The sequence below is a fragment of the Pteropus medius genome, unplaced genomic scaffold (assembly GCF_902729225.1).
Source record: "Pteropus medius unplaced genomic scaffold, Ma_sr-lr_union100, whole genome shotgun sequence".
Lineage (NCBI taxonomy): Eukaryota > Metazoa > Chordata > Mammalia > Chiroptera > Pteropodidae > Pteropus > Pteropus medius.
This window is the reverse complement of record NW_024350319.1, coordinates 19,008,244-19,024,153: the sequence shown is the minus strand read 5'-3', so window position 1 is coordinate 19,024,153 and position 15,910 is coordinate 19,008,244. Positions and strand designations below refer to the sequence as shown.

General features: G+C 36.3%; 1 pseudogene; it reads left to right on the top strand.

The window, feature by feature from the left end:
• Positions 1-4,524: 4,524 nt before the first annotated feature.
• Positions 4,525-4,639, top strand: LOC120583529 (uncharacterized; annotated as a pseudogene).
• Positions 4,640-15,910: the final 11,271 nt, after the last annotated feature.

The window sequence follows — 15,910 nt, the reverse complement described above, 5'->3', positions numbered from 1 at the left end:
TCCGTGAGGGGCGCAGCGGCCGCGGCCGAAGCTCCTCCTGTCGCACCATTTGGCTGTCACTGCGTCGCAAAAGCGGCCTCACTTGGCGGCTGCCAGGACACGTGACGGCCGCGGCCACTGCCTCCCACCGGGCGGGGGAGGTGGGGCGGAGGGGACCCCGAGGGAGGGAGAGGCGCGGGGGGCGGGGCGGCTTCCGACCTGGCTCCGAGGTGGGGCCAGCCATTGGACCCGGCCGGGGTGAGAATGAGGGGAAAGGACTGGGCTCGCGTCTCGGGAGGCGGGAAGAGGAAGAAGAAAACACGCCCGCTTTCCTGTTGCGCTAGAACTCGGAAGCCTGCTTGCTGTTTTTCGTTTGTTTTCGCCCCGGTGCCACTTTCTCTTTTCTTGCCGAAGTTTAGGCCTAACGTAAACGGGCCCCTTTCTAACCTGCACGACACAAAGACGTTCGGAACAAACTTTATAGATTATTCCCATGACCCCCATCAACCCAAGCTATTAATCTTGCCTTTTGCTCCCTCTCATCCCCGGCGCGCCTTTCCGACCAGTAAGGTGCACAGCTGGCTAAACTGGGGTGTGGTCTGTACTTTTTAAGAAATGTAAGAGGCTCGTGATCCATGGCAACTTTTAACTCCCAGCGTTTGAGAGATGTCTTTTTCCCAAGCGCCGAACTGCTATGGTTTAGTCTGTGGAACTACACAGAGTTTAGAATTTAATTAGCTGGCTTCATGACTTGTAACTGAATTTAAACTAAAGGAGGTGGGGCGGTATCAGCTCTAACAATGGAAAAAAGCCAACTTCCCTTGGTGTAGTAAACATTTAAGTTAACCTATTAGTAACATACAGCAAAGCAGTGTAAATTTTGGTTTAAAAGATGACACTATAATATTCAGGAATGCCAATGAAGTCTCCAACAGTTAGTTTTTGTTTTGGCTCGGCAGTGAATGGATATTCTAGGCAACTGCTTACCTTTAGATTATTTGAGGCTGAAATACAATGGCTTTGTTGAAAGCTACTTGAAGAAAGTGGTTAGGGATTAATTAGTCATACAGCTACTTGAAAATTGCCTTAGTTGGCATACCTAACAAGTACGTATATTGTTTTGTACCTCTCACACTCCACATAAGATCTGTTTGGCTGATGCTGGGACTTAGTTTATCTTTTTGTCTTCTCACGTCTCATGCATTCATTTGACAAATATTTGTTGAAGGTCTGGAGTTTTGTGACCGTATTTTCTGAACTCCAACTCATAATACGTGATAAAGAATTTTTCTAGTGTGAATTTCGGAAGTTTTACAACTATTTATATGTTTAATGCATTGTCTTGGTTGAAAATGACAATTAGAATGTATGAAATAACACTTGAGAAAGCCAAGATATAAATACCCTCCATGGTAACTGAAAGCCAGATAGTGACTGTTCTAGGCCCTAGAGATACAACTAGGATTAAGAAAGAATTCTTGTCGCTGGAGTGATTGAGTTTTTTGGAGAAACAGACTTGTGTTCTAACCACTATAATGCAATTTTAAATGATAGGCGCAAAATATTAGGGGACCACTGTATTCAGATATATAGATACATATATATATTTGTGTGTGTGTGATAAAATATACATAACATAACACCATTTTAACAATTTTAAGTGTACAATTCAGTGGCATTAAATGTACACATTTTGCTTATTTTGGCCTTGCCTTACTCCAGAATGGATTTGAGATGACTGACATGCACATAGTAGGTATTTAACAATGGTGGAATTAAAAATTACCTGTATAAGAACTTAGAAATACAGTCCATTAGTATTCTTTTAAAAAATAGTTAAATAGAAGACAGAAAACATTAACATTTTAGCACCATAGAATTTTAGAACTAGCAGAGACTTAAAATATCTAGCTTAACTCTTATTAGAAGTAGAAAAAATATAAGCCATATTAACTAATTGGGAGTATGGCAACTTAGTGACAGAGATGGATCCTAGAACCTAAATCCCCTAATTGCCAACTCCGTGCTTAATTTAACATACACCATGCTGCTATAAGTACTTTAAAATAGAACTTTCATTTAAACTGAACTCAAAGCATTATAGTCCTTCAAATTTTTTATCATAGAAAGGACTTCAAACTTTAAATCATTCTAGTGCCAAAGCAAGTATTAATAATAGTTTTAATTTTATTTGTCACATGTAAATGTAACAGCAAACATAAAAAGCATTTAAAGTTATAGAAATTATTTCTGAGATTAGTTATGTTGGGGAAGGTAGTGCAATACAAAAGGGAGACCAAGACAAAATAAAAACTGATTGATAATCTGGAAAATGTAATGGTTTAAACCGTAAATTAGTTTAAGGTAAAAACTACTACCCAGCTCACAGTCTCTGTTCAGGGAAGAATAAAAAGTAATAGCACATAGAACATACTTATCAGAATGAAGCACACTTGAAAAAGTTTTAATGGAAACCTATATCATGTTGATTCAGATGAGTGATAGTCCCTATTTGAGAATGTTTTTAGGGAATCCTAAGTATAGTTCACCTGAAGTTATGTTCTAATTTATATTAATAAAAAAGATGAAAGACTTTTTTTTCCACACATGTCCATGTTCAAGAAGTTCAAGACCTCAGAAATATCTGGCTGTGTCGCTAGAAAAAAAATTTGAAGGACTATAATGCTTTGAGTTCAGTTTAAATGAGAGTTCTATTTTAATTTTTTTATAGATATTTTAAAGGTCTTTAAGAAGCAGAAAATGCTAAAGAAGAGTTTCAATTAACAAAAATTAGAAAGTGTTATCTTCTATCTTTTTTAATTGAAATAAATGTTACAAGAAAAATCCTAGTAGACTTGAACTTCATTATATTTTGTTTGTTTTCTGTTGTTGGTGATGAGAAACAGACATTCTGATATTCAGAAGATAAGGTTCCTCTTTTCTCCTAGATCCCAAGTGAAAGGAGACAAGAACTATATATCCAGGGAAAGGGTCAAAAAACTTTACTTTGTGAGCCATCTTGCTTTTAAATTGCCTTACATTTTTTATTTCCCTTCTTTTCTTAATATTAGTAAAAAAAAAAAATTTTAATGCTAGCTTATCCCAAAAGCATTATGGAGAATCGAGGGAAAGGTTTTTCATTTGTTTGTTTGTTTTGTATTGTTATTATTTTTTTGATGGTAATGTTGAAAGAAGCGTAACTCTCTACTCCTAAGGGATCACAGTGAAGTAGCAATGGTAATCAAAGTAACAGGGGAAGCGAAACTCAGAGACAGAGTCAGAACTACTTGATCACCACCTTTCTCTTCCTTAAGAAACACCTTGTAAGGATTGTTCCCTTGTATGCTCTATGAGGATGATTTTGAGATTGTTAAAACAAAGTCAAGAGCACAGAATAGTAGTCAGTTGTAGTGACTATAGCAAACACTTTGAGACGTCTGCTCAGCCCACATCCCTTTCTCTAAGAATTGCCCCTATCTCCAGAGAACAGGTCTCTATAGCCATGTTGATTCTGCTTGACCTTGATCTTTAAGTAAACTCAGTAGACCGTGATAGAACATGTCCAAGTTTATCCAACCAGATTCTGTTTCCAAGAATCTGGAAATAGAACATTGGAATGCTGATCAATTGGTGGTCCTAGAGTGAGGAGGTATTGTGGTTCTAGGGCTACAATGGCCATTTTCTGCCATGTATACAAAGATGCAGGAAGAGCTAGTCTTTGGAAAAAAAAGTCCTTCCTTCCTGTCACTGGGAATATAATGTTTACCAAGGCATAAGTGGTCTCTGTCTTCATGGAATTTATAGTTTAGTTAAAGAGACATAATAACAAAGGAGGTGAATTCAGATTACTTGGGTAATCCTTTCCTAAGTACTTCACAGTTAAGTTGAGATCTCACTGGCAAGTAAATACTAACCAGGCAAAAATGGATGTAAAGAACTTTCCGAAGAGAGAAAATAACGTAGATAAATGTCCTAAGATGGGAGGGAGCATTTTGTGTAAGTACTGAAAGGCCAGTGGGGCTGTAGGAATAAGATGGAGCAATAAGCAAGAGCTTGTAAACCATGTGTATCATTTAGGATAGGTTAGGTTATGCCGAGTAACAAATGATTCCAAAAACCTGAGTGGCCTGCAATAAGGTTTATATCTCTCATGTAACATGCCCACCATAGCTCTGCTTCATATCATCTTCACTCTAGACTCAGGCTGACAGAGCAGTCTCTATCTAGAATGATGCCATTGTTGTGGCAGAAGGAAAAGATCACTACTGGTTCTTCAAGCATATGCTCAAGTTTCTTTCACTTTCATCAGCCAAACCTTTGCCATGCCTAAAAGCAACGACGGGGCAGGGCTGTATAATCCTCCAACAGAGGGATACCACAATGAAGGGCGCTGAATGTAGGTAAATAGTAATCTAGTTCCACGTGATGTTTAAGATTTTGCATTTATCCTTGGAGCAGAAGAAAACCATTGAATATATTTTCCATTTTTAACATATCACTGTTGCCATGATGAAGAGAACAACAGATTAGAAATAGTCAAGAGTAGTCTACGCCCATGCTACCCCGAACAAGCCTGATCCTGTCTGATCTCGGAAGCTAAGCAGGGTCGGGTCTGGTTAGTACTTGGGAGACCACTTAGGAAGACCAGGTGCTGTAGACGTAAAAAATTTTAAAAAAATAAGGGATTGTAAACTGACAAAGTCTTTGCAATCTGTGAGGTCAACCAAGGGTTGACTCGCCTAAAATATATAAAAAAAAAAAAAAAATTAAAAAATAGTTGAGTAGGTTGGGGGAGAAAAATTAGGAGGTCATTTCAGTTTTCCAGGCAAAAAAGGATAGTACTTTAGGGTCATGGCACTGGAAGTAGAGAGGAGTCAATAAATTTAAAAGATAGGAGGATCTACTGATGTGCAAAGAGAAGCAGAAGTGAAAGACTATTTGGCCTGAGGATGGTGGAATAAATGTAGTAAAATTGATTCCCGATGTCTTATCATTTCCTGGTTCCAGGCTTCTGGGAAGTCCAGCTACTCTGTTTTTTTTAAGCTAATCTGTGTGTGTCTGTGTGTGTGCGTGTACATGTGTGTGTGTGTACGTGTGTGTGTACACATGCGCTCAAGCTAACAGCTCTAACTAGGCCATTCAGCCAAGGTGAGAACCATCACAGAAAGAATGACACCATCTATTCTGGCTATAGGGTTGCTGGTAGGACCAGCAACACAGTTTAACAAGTGCTGTATCCTCATTCAATGACTCCTCCTTTCTCCAGTCTATGTATTTTTCCCAAAAGATTCTAACACCAGCAAATATACAAATTATAAATAATAAGTATATATTAAACCTGGTATGAACCTTCCCAAAGCATTTTGTTGATAAATCTATTTTTTCACTTACATTTCCTCGTGATGTCTTATACACAGTCTTATACTCCTATTAGTCTTAAAGATACATGAATCTTATATGGCCTAGTATAGTATCTCTTATGCATAGATATTATATGTGTGTGTGTTCCTATATGTATTACAGAAATATTTCATGGTAGCTGTCAGCTAGGGATTCCCTGTCCTTCAGAAACTTAGGTTAGCTTGCTTCTAATGCCCAGTATTGTAGTTTCTAAAGTCAAGAGCCTCTGTTTTTTTTTTTTTTTTTTCAGACTGACAGGTTGTTTACACAGGCTTGCCTCCTTTTCTCTCCCTCCACAAACACTTCCCCACTGTCTGCCTGTGTCCTGTGGTTCTGCCTATATTGATATAAACCTGAAGCTCAACCCATGACCGGTTACCACCAATATCAACTGTCCTTGAGCATTTATGAATTCATTAACTTGGTACCAAAGATTTAAGAGGAGGTTACACTGTAGAATGTGATGCCTTTCACCCTGAATCTGGTCTACCTCTCTTTTTCTATCTTCAATAGATTAACCAGCAAACTCTGCTCCTTTCCCAGGCTGTTACAGTTTGACCATACTCAGGTTCTTCTGATTCTCAACTATTATTCCAAATAAGATTATTTGGAATTTTTTTCCCAAAATATACATGTTCTCCAGAAAGGGATACCAGAAAACACCATTTTTCAAACTTGCTACATACCATCAAATGAATGGTAACATTTTGGATTTTATGTATTTGAAGTAATAAAAAACTATGTTTTAACCACCACTGAGAAGTTAAACTTTTTTTCTAACCCTTGGTAACCCTTGATACTCTTAAAAATTATTTAAAAATCCAGAGTTTTATTTATGTGGGTTATGTCTTCTGATGTTTACTGTATTAGAAGAATTTTTAAAACTCAAGAATATATTAACTCATGTTTTATTAGCCGTCAGAGTGATGACCTCATGCCATGTCACACAGTCTCTGCAAAACTGTCTTACTCCTTTGAGGGAATAAGAGTGGAAAAGGCAAATGACATCTCAATATTATTATGAAAATAGGCTTGACCTTGCAGAGTCCTTGAACCATACTTTGAGAACCACTGTTCTAACCTATAAGGCTGCCTCTGATGACTCTGAATTAGTACAGTTTTTCTATATATGAATATAGGAATGTGATCTCTGTGCTTCCAGAGTTTAAGATCTACTACTATGCCTCTCAAATTACAAGCTTTTGAGCTTTTCAAGTGAAACATTGGTGTGGTACATGAAAAATTTTGGCTGTCCTTGTCAAAATGAAAAGTTTATGTGAAACATGACCCTTTTTACTACTAATGCTTCTTCTAGAGGAAAAGTCTTCTGCAACTGTAAAATGGTGAAAAAATAAATAGGTACAAAGAATTTAATATTGGTTATACCAAGCATTTTAAAGTGTTTCAGAGATGGAAAAAAGGGAGGTGGCTTTCCCTACCACCATTTCTTAAATACTCAGCTATTATTCAGTAATGCATATCTACTATCTGAATTAGGGTAAAGCTAAACTTTTGTAACACACCAAACACTATGATTTAAAGCAGCGGTCCCCAACCTTTTTGGCACCAGTAACCAGTGCTCCTATGAGAATCTAATGCCTGATGATCTGAGGTGGAGCTGAGACGGTGATGCTAGCACTGGGGAGCGGCTGCAAATGAATACAAGAGAAGCTTTGCTTGCTTACCTGCTGCTTGCCTCCTGCTGTCCGGCCCAGTCCCTAACAGGCCATGGACAGTACTGGTCTGCAGCCCCGGGGTGGGAGACTCCTGGTTTAAAAAACACTGAAATTTCACACTCACAAGGTTGCATAAGGTAAGCAATTCAAGTTATCAGACTGGCTTTGCTCCACGAAGCTGTCTAGGGACCCAGGTGCCTTCTATCTTACTTCTCTACCATCCACCACGGCATTATTCTCAACAGTATGGTTGAAGCTGAGTCAAGGAACTCCATGATGTACCTTGTGGGAAGTAAAAGAGAGCACGGGGGATCATATGTCCTGTGTCTTAAGGCTCAGGCTTCAAGTTAGTACACATATTTCTGCTCCCATTTTATGGTGAGAATGTAGTTATTTGACCACACCTAGCTTCAAATGAGGCTAGGAAATGTGCTCTCTGACTAGTCATGAACCCAGCCACAATTCTTTTACTGAAGAAGAGGGGCAGGGTGAATTTTGATGGACAATTCAAAGTATCCATCACATAGACTTTTTAGTCAATAATTTTTGCAATCAGCAAAGTGTTTTACTTCTCAGGCTTTAAAATGCAAGCTCCAAATCTGTAACTACCAGATTCGCTAGGGCCTGGAGTAAATATATTCATTGCATCAGTTAAAACAAACAAACAAACAAACAAGACCATAAATTCTTTGACACTCATAGCAAGTGTTCCCATGTTAAAACGATTGCTCTCGTAGAATACTCCCTCTCAGCTTGCGCTTTCTTAGAAGCCAGCATTCTGTGAGAAGCCAAAGCCTCTTGGTGAGTGAGGCTCTATAATGATATTCTGGTCAATAGCCCCAGCCGAGCTCAGGCTGCAGATCATCCTAGCCCAGGCAGCAGAGAGGTGAGTGAAGATACCATTTTGGTAACACGTCTTCTAGTCTCAGCTATTTCAGTCCCCATCCATTCAAGTGACCAGCTGTTGGAATCATCCTATTTGAGGCCACAGACATCATGGAAAGAGACAAACAACCCCTGATATGTCCTATCCAAATTCCTGAACCATAGAATTTGTGAGTGTAGTAAAATGGTTTGTTTGTTTTAGGGCTTGGATGAGCAATAGATATACATGGCAATAGATAACTGGAACATACATTCCAAGCTGGAAATTTAGATAAGCCCTCCTCGAATTTGCTGTTGATAAATTTTTCTGTAGTATTTAGCGTAATTTCTGTAAACTGACCAATTACAAAGATTACCTTTTACAATCATTCACTTATTTGACAATATTTATGAAGTGCCTACAATTTACTGGGATTATATCTACAAACCACAAACCCTAAGACCCAGCTATATTCACTTTTATGTTTCCCAAATAGATCTTAAGCTTCGTGAGTAGAAAAAATAATATATCAGACTTCTGTAATCTCTGTAGAATCCAGTATATGTAAAGCTCCTTATGAGTAGAAAGTATTTGATGAAAACTTGTTGGATCGATAGCTTTTTTTTTAAATAATAAAAGTGTAATGTGTAACCATTCTTCATGTTCATACACATAGCTTATTCAGGTATGGCTGAAAAGACATCATTTTCTAATTAAAAATAACTGCTAGTTATAAGTACTTATAAAAACAACTTTAAAATATGTCACTTTATAAAGATTCTTATAAAAGGTTTCCTATTAAAGATACTATTTTGGAAAAGAGTATTGCAGTCATTTGCATATTTATATTTATATAGTGGTAATTCACATGATCTGTGTATTGCTTTTACAGTTTAACTGTAAGCCTCTCACCAAATGAAATTTTAATTTTAAAGTATCTTATCACCACACACATATGCAAGCAGTTTGAATGGTGTGAAATACAAGATCCACATTTCAATTGCTTTACTGTCTTGCCTATCACACTAGAGCTTCCTAAAGTTCTCCTTTATTAGAGCAAAATGTGGATAATTCAAATACCATGATTCGGTTGCCTTCATCATTTGAATGAGATAAGCTCTCAGCAAGATGTATTCAAGAAACTATGGTTCAAACTGTGTTATCCTGCTACAAAGCAATCTGCTAAACATTTCTGAAGCAATTTAGACAGCTGTGACTTAGTCGCAAACAATGTAGGCGCTTAGTCTGTTGACTTGAAATTGGGGCTACAGAGAAGATATTCAAGAGTTTTCTTATAAGTTCATTTGCTCCATAGAAAAACACTTCCTATTTTTTACATGCTAAGGAGAATGGAAAGCTAAGAACTATTTATATTAAAAACAAAGAATGAAAGTGACTGACCTTATAAATTGGGTTTTTATTAAAATCTGTAGTATTGTAAATATAATGATATTATAACACCTATTGTAGGTGTAAATGTATTTTAAGGGCTTTTGCACAAAAGAATATGACGTGTTTTTAATTTTGGTCCAAGTTATATTTGCCTTAGTATAAATTCTTCATAAATATTGGTAAATGGCTTGCCTATATTATTAACATTCTTTTCTCATTTTTTTTTTTTCATACTGGTAAAATCTGTATTTGGAGTAAATAATTATTCAACTAAGAAGCGCATTCCTTCCTGACTTGAAACACATTTGAAAAATTAGTCTTTGTACTGAGACGGTTAATAAAATGTTATATTAGTCAACCATACTATAATCTTTGATACTACTCAAACCATATTAAAATTTGAAATTCACTAGAATATATTCATCAATATGTTAATAAAGACAAAGAAACAGAGACACATGGAGGCTTATCAAAATAAGGGAAAATAAATTTTCATTTTAACTTCTTTTTAGTCAGTTATTTTTAAAGATATCGTTATCAAAATAAGGAAAAATAAATTTTTATTTTAAACTTTCTTTTAGTCGTTTATTTTTAAAGATATTATTTAGGCTGTGACTGAAATATGTCAAAACTCACTTATGTGGACATCATTCAGGTATAACTGTACAATGTTAAATTCAGTTACATTTGTTTAACATAACCAGTAGATAAGCTGGATTTTCTCATTTTCAACTTTTTGGTTTGGCATTATGTGAGCATAGTTAACAGAATAATAAAGCAAATAATTTCTTACAGCCTGCTGATTATTTAACAGATTTTAAATTATCTCAAATTCTCACTTTTGAACTGTCTTTCTAAAACTATTAACCTTCTAATACATTTTTTTCATCCCAATGGTTTGTGATATAGACTAACAATTTTAGTAATGGCAGCTCTGAATGAATCATTTTTCATTAGCACCTTTTTACTTGCCTTAAGTACCTAAGTGAAAGTTGATCTCAATTTGGGCCTTGCCCTATCACTTAAATGCTGAAAGAATTTAAATTCTTTAGTTATAACGATACATTAAACTCATTTATTTCTCTTCAAAAGGCACACGAGGCCAGAAACTCTAAAAATTTTTGTAGAAAACAGAGCTAACTCAAAATGTTAAAGATTAGATATGTTATTTCTATGCAGTTCATACAGGACATCCTTTGCCTAAGGCACTGTTAATGGATGAAAGATTGGACATTCCTGAGAAAGATGAAGTGTGATAGTCAGGATTTTCTGCATATTCATCCTCTCTACACTTGCTGTGATACTGATGTGATCTCTGATGGAAAATAGCTTGAAGGCAAATGGTAGTTATATCTATAAGTGGCAAAATATGTTTTTCAAAATACTATCATTTTTTCCCTGACATAGGCTCCCTGCCCTCCCTACTTACCTTCTTCTTCACCCTACATACTTAGAAATTACTTGAAATGGATGGGTAAAATAAGACATGTAGGATAAGTGTAATATCCCACAGATATCACATCAATTCATTTCAGGGGTTTTTTTTAAATCTATAATTCCAATTTATACCTAACCCATCCCGAGAGAACAATCCTAACTTTAAACTTAAAAAAAAAAAAAAAATCCATACTTTTCCCATAAACTACAGTCTTAAAATTCTTTTGTCAAATCTATACATTTTCAGTCAAATTTAAGTCAGTTCTTCATCTCAACTTTAAAAATAGAATAGCTAACTGATTTTTACACTTAGAAACTGAAAATAAGAGAAATAATTTTCAGATATATGTGTATATTAGAATGACTTATTCAACTCTCCCTATCCAGCAATTTTCAATCTGTTTACATGTAATCCAAATTCAATTTTCTTACATATTAAGGGAATGTGTTAGGGACCCATTTCCTTCTTAATTTGAATTATCCTGTGGATCTGATCAAGATGATCAGCCAAGGTACAGAAAAGTAAGTTCTTCATCTCCATTTAAAATTTAAGCTGTAGCTTTAGTTCAAATTGCCCCTACAATTTTATTGTTAGAGTTTTTACCTGCATTGCACTATTTTGTATTTCTCTGTCTGATAGTATTGGCATCTGTTTAATTGAGCCGCAGGGATTAAAAGAGTAAAGAAGACAGAGGATGAAACAACAGTAGAACTTAGAAGTTAAATGAAACACATATTCAATTTTACCTCTTTCCAGAGGACCTATACCAACTCTAAGTTCTAAGTTCAACTTCCTAAGACTGAAATGAAGATTCTCCTTCTGCTTGTTTGACTTGACCAGTATACTTATTAGACCCAACCATCGCATACAACAAAGCATACCTTGTACGTGTTATGTGTGTTTTTTTTGCATAGATCAAATATATTCCTTATGTCAATAATAATAAACACGTGCCAGGTACTACTCTAAATGCTTTATAGTTCATCTTCCCAACAATCCTATGAAGTAAATACTACTAGTTCTTCGTTTTATAGATAAGGAAACTGAGGCTCACAGGGGTTGAGTGAACTTCCCAAGGCTTTAAAGCTGTAAGAGGCAGAACCAGGATTCAAAGTCATCTGGCTCCAGAAGCTATGCTCTCTTAATGCTAACACTCACTCATACAATTATGAACACCAAAATCTATTTATTAATGGGTTGAGGGAGAACACATATACAGAAGAGTGAGGCAGTTACTGGAAATATTGGATTTGGGAAACCATTATGTTAATTCTAGCTTTTCTGTTATGACCTCAACTAAAGTAGGCACCATGCTGAATACTCCCTCTGAGTTATTCTCTTTTCCCTGTTACACCTACTCATAGTAGTCATTTAAAACTTTTTTGTTGATTCATTGCCCAGGAAAATCCTGGACCTTTTGGAGCTAGAAGACAGCAAATAAGAAATAGGCCAGGAATCTTACTTTCCAATCCCTGACCCAATGGCCAGTCTCAGAACTAAGTTTCAGATAGATGAGGCCATATTTTCAATACTCACCTAATATTTATTGATTCCATATGCCTTTATAGTAATAAAATCTTCCTTTTTGATAAAATGCAGCAAATCTCCTTTTTATATATAACTTTTGGGGATAAGGTTACAACTTACAGAGAATAAGGCTTCCTCTGGGAATATATTTTATTTGACCCTAGTCTATTTAAATCGGGTAATAGATAGAATGTAGTATTTTATATTAAAATTCCTTAGAGGAGTTAAGAGACCGTTATGACCCTTTTATCCCTACCTTTTCATTTCGAATCATTTACATAAGCAGGAACACCATATGCATGTTCTACTGGTATGTAAAGGACATATAAAGGGCTTATTTTCATATCCCCAGTGTACTACTTTTGAAATATACTCTTTATTACTGTGGTATTTTCTCTAATCATTCATTTCTAATTACATTCACAAGTCATTATTAATAACGACACGTTACTTCCTTATTTAGTTAAATATTTGCATAATGTTCTTTATACAATTAAACATTAGCACAGATATTTTGGATTACATAGTGTACTAAGCTCTTTAACACTATATTTGAAAAAGCACATTTCATTTGTCTAACTGAAAACTATAAAATTAAGATCATTTAGAAATGATCTTAAAATTATTCTTTAAAAGGCATACTGCAAATAGATTTAAGAAAAATGTTATGCGAAGACCATTTATTCATTATTGGCTAGCAATCTTCAATTTTAATGGACCTGACACTAGATTTAATTTATAACACAAGTTTAGAGAACTTTCTGATATTTAAATATTCTTACTCTGTATTTTAAATTTCGGTCGAACTAATCTAATTTTGAAGTTTAAATTCAAACCAAGTATCCCTGGTTTGTTGTGTCTCAGATGATAGAAAATAACTCATCGCCAATTCAAGGCAATAATTGGATATCTGCAGTCTACATATTTAGGATTAACATACAGAAACAAGGAAAAGACACCCTTACAGGTTAATCTTTGGCCTCAGCACTTCTCTTAGTAATCACATTTACTCTTCCAGCTTCTGCTATCATCACTGAGTGATAACTAACTCCCAATATAGAATTCTAGCCTTGGCCTCTCTCATTAACGTTAGCTTCACATCTCCTACCACCTACTGAATATTCTGGATATTTCCATTTGAATATTTTATGTTCACCTCTAACTCAAATTATCTAGAGCTGAACACATCACCTTGCCCTTAAAATAGTGTCCCCATCAGATTTCCTTGTTTCTATGAAGAATATCTTCATTTCTCCATTTATCCAGGCCAAAAATAATTGATTTTTGATTCATTTTTCACATCACATTATCAATTGCCAACCCTTATCTGTTTCTTATTTCATTAGTGTTTCTTACATCCATCCCTTCTTTTTTCCTAAGGCCACTACCCATATACCAATATAGCTTATGGGTTCATAATATCTCATGCTAAGTTTTCTCCCACATCACAGGATATTTGGATGAGCTATGCCTACAGAATTGGTTGCACCATTTTCTGCAGCTAGGATTTGCTTATTGCTATCAGCACTAGCACGAAATTTTTTTCTCGTTTCTCTCCAGCACTTTTTTCTTAGCTTGTTTGGAGCTAGCAGCTATACTCAAATGCCTAGATTCCTTCTGTTTTTCTATTACAAACCTTGTAGTAGAAACTCCATCTCTGGCAACACCATCTTTGATTTGAAATTCTCACTTAGCCTTAGGTCCCCTGTGTTTATATCTTGCTCCTTCTGAATTACTAGAGGGAGGAGCCATGGTCTCAGACAGAGATAGATTATTCTCTGTCCTCACCCACAACCTCCCACCCCCAAACCTAACTTCAATCTTCTCTTCCTAATCTTAAGGTAGGACTTTCTCAAGAGACTACAGACATGTACTAAAATTCACACAGAGCACCAGATGGCCAACAAAATACGTAATTCCATTTGACATTTAACATGAATAGTGAAACCACTTGAATATTTAGTGCTGACAATTGGTCTTTACTCCCTATCCTATTCAAAGCTTTACCATAATATCTGTCTGTTCTGGAGTTATACTTTCGACATTCTGCTGCTGCTACACATAAAGGATGAAGTTCAAATATGTGACACAATTGTGAATATATGTAAGTAGGCTTCAAATTATGTGAATTAACCAGTAATTCTGACCTGTTTTCTTCCCATTCTATAAAGCATATGAGAATACAAGAGAAAGAAAATGATATTATCATAGGAATGACCTTAAATCTCTAAAAAAGAAAGCACTGTTAACAAACTTTAAAGGCATACCTATATCTGTAAGAAATTATTTGCAATATACCTTATATCTTTCACAATAGGTAGAAACACTATTGTCCCATGACCCTGAAGTTGAGAGCATTGCTATTGGTGGGACTACCCTTTTTTTTCTTTTTCTTCAGAAACTTTATAAGAAAGGAGTGGTTAGACTTCTTGCTTGAGCTCAGTAGGATGCATTTAAGTAGAGGTCCCTCTATGTTTTGATCAGGGACAGTACTCTCAAAGTCCACAGGAGCTAGGGTTATATAGATGAGTGAAATGGGTGGAACACAAGGAAAACAACGTTGTGAGCTTAAGGGTAAATGACAACTGGCACAGTGTCTGGGAGATATTAAGGAAAGATGGAGATTGCAGAAAATGGTAGAGTCCTTTCTCTACCTAAAAAGTGTAGTTGCTACATGAAGATGGAAGTCATTTGTTAAGGATTGCAGAGCAGAAAGACAGAAGGATCCTCGATCCCTTATGATCATGGAGACACCACATAAACCCGGGACAACCTACCTCCACACATAAGTCCAGGGAAGTGAAAGCTTTGGGCATACCAGATCTGGGGATCAGCAAGCCTTTCTCCATCTCTTGGGTCTTGCTTTCCTCTACTTCTCCTGGCATGTTAGCTTTGGTCTCTCTTGGATTGGTTCTTTCCACATGGTGGGGAAAATTCCACTGACCACTTCTCATTTGGCACTTAGTGTGAATAGTGAAATCACTTGCCTGCTTCAAGCTACACACTTGGAGCTGGTGATCCGAAAGCCACATAGGGACACTCCTCCCCTTCTAACTCCAGGAGAAAAGTTGTGAGGAGGCCTTTAATTGGTCTAAGATAGTTATATGCCCATTCCTGAACCAATATGATTGGCCTACTTAGACCAGTGGAGTGAGGGAGGAATTGCTTGAAGGAACTAGAGGGAGGCAGTCACAAACTATAGTTCCCATAGTCTATTGCATCTCCTATATTATAATTGTTTTTTTAGTTCTCTGTCTCCTCTGTTGCTTTATAAGGGCCTTGAGGGCAAAGACTGTGCCTTATTAATTTTGTACCCACCCAGCCAAGCATTTGGCATATAGTAGTCCTTCAGTAAATATTTGCTTAAGAACGAAATGAATAAGCAAAGACAGATAAAGAATTTCAAGAAGAGTGGGTTAGGAACCTATGACAAAACTCTGAGCAATAGATGTAAAGTACCAGAAGTAAATAGCAGCATTATGACCACTAAGCCAGCCTTAGGTTTGGGGATTACACAGTTCTGGTGGAGGCAGGAACTTATTGCAATGTGACCAGTTCATGCTGAATAAATATGTGATCGGCATATAAACTTGTCTGCATAGCAAGCAAATATTTTTTAGCAAGAAATTCCTG